The sequence below is a fragment of the Triticum urartu genome, chromosome 7A (genome assembly GCF_056163025.1).
Source record: "Triticum urartu cultivar PI428250 chromosome 7A, HENAU_Tu73, whole genome shotgun sequence".
NCBI classification, from domain to species: domain Eukaryota; kingdom Viridiplantae; phylum Streptophyta; class Magnoliopsida; order Poales; family Poaceae; genus Triticum; species Triticum urartu.
This window is the reverse complement of record NC_141879.1, coordinates 600,808,542-600,815,154: the sequence shown is the minus strand read 5'-3', so window position 1 is coordinate 600,815,154 and position 6,613 is coordinate 600,808,542. Positions and strand designations below refer to the sequence as shown.

General features: G+C 41.8%; 1 long non-coding RNA gene across 1 annotated transcript; it reads right to left on the bottom strand.

Moving 5' to 3' along the window:
* Nucleotides 1–720: 720 nt before the first annotated feature.
* On the bottom strand, nt 721–4,890 carry LOC125524104 (uncharacterized). The gene is made up of 4 exons (XR_015610961.1): nt 4,233–4,890; nt 3,072–3,333; nt 2,045–2,132; nt 721–1,404 (listed from the first exon to the last, which is right to left on the bottom strand). It is a non-coding gene; the product is annotated as an uncharacterized LOC125524104 (long non-coding RNA).
* Between the last annotated feature and the right edge of the window lie 1,723 nt (nt 4,891–6,613).

The window sequence follows — 6,613 nt, the reverse complement described above, 5'->3', positions numbered from 1 at the left end:
AATTTGGGTTGAATACCCTACCCTCGAAAGCTGTTGCGATCCCCTATACTTGTGGGTTATCACTGGGCCAGCCCATTATGGTCCGCAAAATCTCGTGGGCCTTTAGCTGGGCCAGCCCATGATGGTCCGCAAAATCTTGTGGGCTTTAGTTGGGCCGGCCCATTTAAACTTGTTGGGTCGTGCCACGTGTCGACGTATCATAGGCGCCTTCTGTCCAGTGAGTGGTTGACATCTGTCCCGACGATGAGCCAACACGTGTTTCCTCTAGCCAATGATGATTTTACACGTGGAAAATCCCCATTGGTCGGGGCTGTTAACGGGTTATCGGATCCAAAACCCGACCCGGTAGCTTAACGGTGTTCCGTTACGGTGGATGCCACGTGTCGGTCACCCTTGACGAAAGCACTTCTGTGACGCGCGATTTATCGTCATGGAAGTGGACACTTCCGTGATGATAATTTTGGTAATGTCATGGAAAACTTCTACGACAGCCACTACACCACGGTCAAGTTTTGGCGACACATCTATCTGTTGGCATATGGTACCTTTGCCGACACATAACTTGAAGCTAACACATATGCTGACAAAAGATAAAAGAGTCGGAGGACTTGCTGTGGGCAAAGGTATTGCCGACAGAAGTTCACTTGCTGACACTTTTCTAGTTGGCATACACCCTATCTACACCGACACATGGTCTGTCTATGTACACCCCACATACGCCGACGCATGGTCTGTCCATGTACACCCTACCTATGCCGACAGATGGTAAGTCAGCGCACACCCTACCTATGCCGACACTTAGTATGTCTAGCAAGGTCTTTAGCATTGCTGACACATGGTTTGTCTAGCTATGGGTGTACTTCTACCTATACTTTTTCTACATGGCTAGACCTCTAGCTTTGTTGACAGTTTCTCTGTTGGAATGTTTTTCCCAACAAATAAATTGTTGATAAGATGGTGTGAAGCCAAAACAACAATTGGATGCTGCTCAGATTGAAATATTATACAATGCTCAAATGTTATACACAAACAGGATCAAGATGAACACATATTGCACAAGCATTGATAATATGTTCACAAACATACATATATTGATCATAAGTTCAAAAATAGGACAATCTTGACAAAGCAAAGTTTGGCCATTTGGACCACCATCTAGAAAACACAAGCCACATAAAAGGACCACTATCTGTTGTTCTAAAGGAGTTCAAGCACTAAATGGTCCAGAACAAAGTCACACCCATGAGGACAAGATATATGCTTCAAATCACTTGAAGCACCAAATAGTCCAGAACAGACATAAGATTCATGATCGCAAGTTGGCTGGTCCAAAATACTGCAAACAGCCAAATGCTGCCGAACACTCCGAAGTATCACATCCATGCGCAGTAGATGGTTGAGTACCTGAAAATGAATGGTCAAATTCTCATATGTTCACTCCAACGATTTTGTGCACTTCAAAGTTTGAAAATAAATGTCAAAAACAAATGTAGTCGTATGTTGTCTAATGAACTAGAATTAAAATGTATAGCTTCAGACAAAAAAAACTGCAGTATGTGAAGTTCTGTATATGCCATGTGATCTTTAGATTGTGACAATCAAAGTGTTAACACCAAACTGGTAGATGCATGCTAACTACTAAGCAATCTATATGAGCATCAGATTACGTCATGTGATTTCATATTTTTAATTTTAAAACTGTAGTATGTGGAGTTCATTTTTATATACAAGACACAAAATGTTATCTAGTGATGCTATAATTTCACAAATAGGTTTTACAATTTCAGATACACTGAAGTGTTATGTGTGACACATTTTCCTCGCTTGCCATTTGGTTTACTCTGACGTACGATATTTAATACATGTACTAGTGTTCTTAGTTCAATATTATCTGATCGATAAACTAGCTAAATGACAGGAAAATCGGTCTTGGAGCATTTGTGTGTTCATCAAAAATGAAAAGGGTTCCACAAGAGAACTATGGAAAATGGTTCATGGGTTGTACATATTATGTGTAAATCAAATGATAACATACTCGCATCACCTGTTTCTTATGCAAACTATTTCAGTTCATAGGCTGCTTCTTCCACTGCACGTTGCTCTGAAAAGTGTGAAGACATGTATCAACCACCCTGTGAAGACGAAAACTATGTTTAATAATATAGATAACTTGGCTGATCCTAAATCAAATTAGCAAGTAAGCCAAGGGACTACAAGTTATGTCCTTGGTAAGTTTATTGTATGAACTTTTCAAATGCACAAATGATTTTCAGGTAATATTTGGCCATCACCAGAACAAACACGAATATCTCACAAAAGTACCATGTACGTACATTATTAAGATTTAAGTACTGCCTTATTCTTGAACTAGATCATCATTATTATGATTGAACTTCTTGTATCTTCCTACTGCTTACAATCAGAATGGGATTGATAGGCTATAATTAGTTATAAATATGCTCAACCCACAAATTAGCCATCTTTCCCATTTTAAGCAGACATGTTAGCATTAACTAGAACATTTCGTCAACTATATTAATATATGTGATAGAAAATAATGTACTAAAGTGGAAGCGCTGCAAGTATTAGTGCATCAAATGGTGATTCTGACACTAAGAAGATATTTTCAATACACAAAAAAACGGCGAGTTAGTACAATCTAGAAACACATTTATAGTGTATCAAGTTTGTTTTCTGCCTCCAGTTCAATTTAACTGCTGCCAGAAATATAAGATAGATGCCATATGAAACCAAAAAAAGGAAAATGCTACCAGCAAGTACGGAAAAAGGAGGATCGACACCTGAAACCAAAACTCCCTTTGGTTACTTGTATCTTCTATATACTTGAGTTACTATCTGCTAAAAGGGGCATTTTCATGAATATTGGAACAACTGCATGATCTGGTTGATAGTACGTATGAGATAAATGGCCAATCATTGAAGAAATATAATTGGGGAGGGCAAGTAAAGATAGCAGGCTAGCTAACAAATATTCAAAATACTACGCCCGCTGTAAAGAGCGGTCTTATGGAAGTTTACAGAGGGAGTACAAATGAGGGAAGCATCATTACCTTCTCAAGACTTCCAATTTATGAGATATAAGAAATTTTGGCACCCATCGTCTGGCAACCTAGCAAGCTTGAATAAAATTGGAGTGGATTCCTATCAGGCTGATGCCCATGTCAAAGTACCATGTGCAGCATGAAGATGGACCAGGCATAAATTGCAGATTAGAAGACTCATCAAAGAGTGAACACTTGTTGCAGGATCAGGCAGACACACCATTGATGCCATGTATGAGGGAGAAAATATAGCAGCCACAAGTGGTGTGTTCTGTCAACAACAGATGCAGTGTCGTGAGATCTAACAAAAACACCGGTGGAAAGAATTCAAATCAATTCCTATATTGTAGTCAAGGAAACAAATAGAAGTATAATAGAGCACACATAATTCCACAATGCAGATAGGATGGGAATACAGATCATACTGCTAAGTGATGAAACTTTAAGATTACAATTTGATAATTTATAGTTGGAAATTTTTCCAATGAGAATATTTCACTTCAGACCTTTGATTGTGCAACTGACGTTTCTGTAGTGAGTTATATACCTATCAAACCTGCTACAAACTGGGTTAGAATCTAATTTTCTCCCAAAATTTTGAAACCAACCCGGCCATCTATAGCATCAACGAGAGCTTATAGCCTACATGCTAGCTACAAAAAGAGGTGGTACTCCAGAATTATTATTTATTATAGCAATATCGTTAGTATATCTAGTTACACATATATCTGATTAACTCATGATGCTAATGCAGACCTAGAATTTAGAAACTTGCATGCTTAGAATTCAGGAACTAAAGTACCATGTCAATCTAGCCATCGATCGGGCCAAAGAATTAGAAAATAAAACAAGGTATGATTGCTTTGCTTGTCATTAGTATATGTATCCAACTAATAACCACTGTAATACTACATGCTCTTCTTACACAAAAAGGTGCTGATTAAGTGAGAAGGGATCAGGTTATGCTTCTTTCTTTCTTTTTTGCCGGGAGGATCAAGTTATGCTTTAGATCAACAACATGTCCAAACCACTCCACAGCAACTACCAATGGTACAACTCTCAAGTTACAGCAAACTAGCAGTTCGATCTACTAGAGACACATGGTGGTACTCACGGTTGGAAAAACAAGAACAAAGAAAACAAATTGGGGATCCCACCATCAATGCTTACCTAGCAAAGCCCATTCCCTCCAGCCCGAGGTGCAAGGCGACGATGGACGGAGTTGTCGGAGGCTGTGACTCCAAAGAAGGGAGTAAGGGATGGGGTCGGGGACTCGGTGACGTGGAATGGGATTGGGGTTGGGGGCGGTGGACGGACAGATCTTGGGGATGGATCTCATGAGCCTGGAGATGGAGCCCGGCAGCACATGGCAGAAGTCGAACAGTAGCAGGGCCGACAGCTGCGGCAGCCCGGAGATGGAGCTCCAGCGGCAGCAAGAGCCCGGATATGGAGCCCCGCAGCAACAGGCGCGGCAGCAGCGGGAGCCCGGAGATGGATCCCCGGCAGCCGCAGGAAGGGGATTGGCGATGACGTCGGCTGGACGTTGGGGGGGAGGGGTTGTGCGCGGACGGTGACTGGATGGACAGCGCGAGGACGGTGCCTCGATCTAGGTCTGGAGCTCAGGGGATTGAGTACGGCGGATTGAGGACGGGGTGGAGCGTGAGGCCGGCGGCGGGGGAGTGCGAGCTCCGGGACGGGGGATTGAGGACTGGGTGGAGCGCGAGGCCGGCGGCGATGGTGGCAGAGGATTGGATCGAGCGCGACGGCGGCGGCAGTAGGCAAGGGTTAGGTTTGGGTTCGATTTGGGGTATTTTGCACGGGGGAAGGGTATTTTCCACTGAGGATTTTTTTCCCAACGAACAGTCGTAAATTTCGCTCACGCGTGGAAACCTCGTGCCAGGTTTCTAACCTTCTGACGATTGACACGTGTCCACCTACACCGACACTTAATCTGAATGCGCATACCCTACCTACGTCGACACATAGCATGTCATTAAGCAATTGCTGACAGACACGTTGTCGCTTTGTGGTTGCCGACACTTAGTGTGTCAACAGTGATATACCTTTGCCGACACTTGATACGAAGACAAAAGTTAAAAGCTACGCTAACAGATAGTTTGTGAAGATTAGTTGATCTTTGCCCACAGAAGTGTGTCACCTAAGCTCTACCGTGATGTAGTGAGCACAGGTATGACTATCTTGATTCTGTCATAAATTTGTCATGGATGTACATGCATGACAAAAAAAGCGACCTACTGTGACAAACACGTATCATCACGGAAGTGTATTTTTTTGTAGTGCATGTGTGAGTAATTCCATCGTAGGATTGCAGGATGGTGATGGGTTGGATGAGATTTACCATGTAATCGAGTTAGTTTTGTTAGGGTTTGATCCCTAGTATCCACTATGTTCTAAGATTGATATTGGTATGACTTTGCTATGCCTAATGCTTGTCACTAGGGCCCGAGTGCCATGATTTCAAATCTGAACCTATTATGTTTTCATGAATATATTTGTGTTCTTGATCCTATCTTGCAAGTTATAGTCACCTACAACGTGTTATGATCCGGCAACCCTGGAATGAAAATAGTCGAGACACTTCCCGGTGATGACCGTAGTTTGAGGAGTTCATGTATTCACTAAGTGCTAATGCTTTGGTTCGGTACTCTATTAAAAGGAGGCCTTAATATCCCTTAGTTTCCAATAGGACCCCGCTGCCACGGGAGGGTAGGACAAAAGATGTCATGCAAGTTCTTTTCCATAAGCACGTATGACTATATTCAGAATACATGTCTACATTATATTGATGAATTGGAGCTAGTTCTGTGTCACCCTATGTTATAACTGTTGCATGATCAATGTCATCCGACATAATTATCCATCATTGATCCATTGCCTACGAGCTCGTTTCATATTGATCTTTGCTAAGTTACTTTTTCGTTGCCACTGTTATGATTGCTACAAAACTGCCACTGTTACTTTTGCCATTGTTACCGCTACTTCCATATTACTTTGCTATAGATATTAAGTCTTTCAGGTGTGGTTGTATTGACAACTCAGCTGCTAATACTTGAGAATATTCTTTGGCTCTCCTTGTGTCGAATCAATAAATTTGGGTTGAATACTCTACCCTCGAAAACAGTTGCGATCCCCTATACTTGTGGGTTATTAAGACCTTTTTCTGGCGCCGTTGCCGGGGAGCATAGCTCTATTCTCTCAGTCACTTGGGATTTATATCTGTTGATCACTATGAGGAATTTGAAAGATCAAAGAACTAGGATTTTTCCCTCAACTACGAGGGGAGGTAAGGAACTGTCATCTAGCTCTACACTTGATTCTCCTTCTATTTTGAGGAAACTTGCGACACCTACACCTACTATTGATTCTGATATGTCGCATGTTATTGATGATGCCACTTCTACTATGCATGATACTTATGATGATACCACTTCTCTGCTTGATAATACTGTGCCACTAGGTGAATTTCTTGATGAACAACTTGCAAGGGTTAGAGAGAATGAAATTACTGAAACTGATGATTATGATTCTCC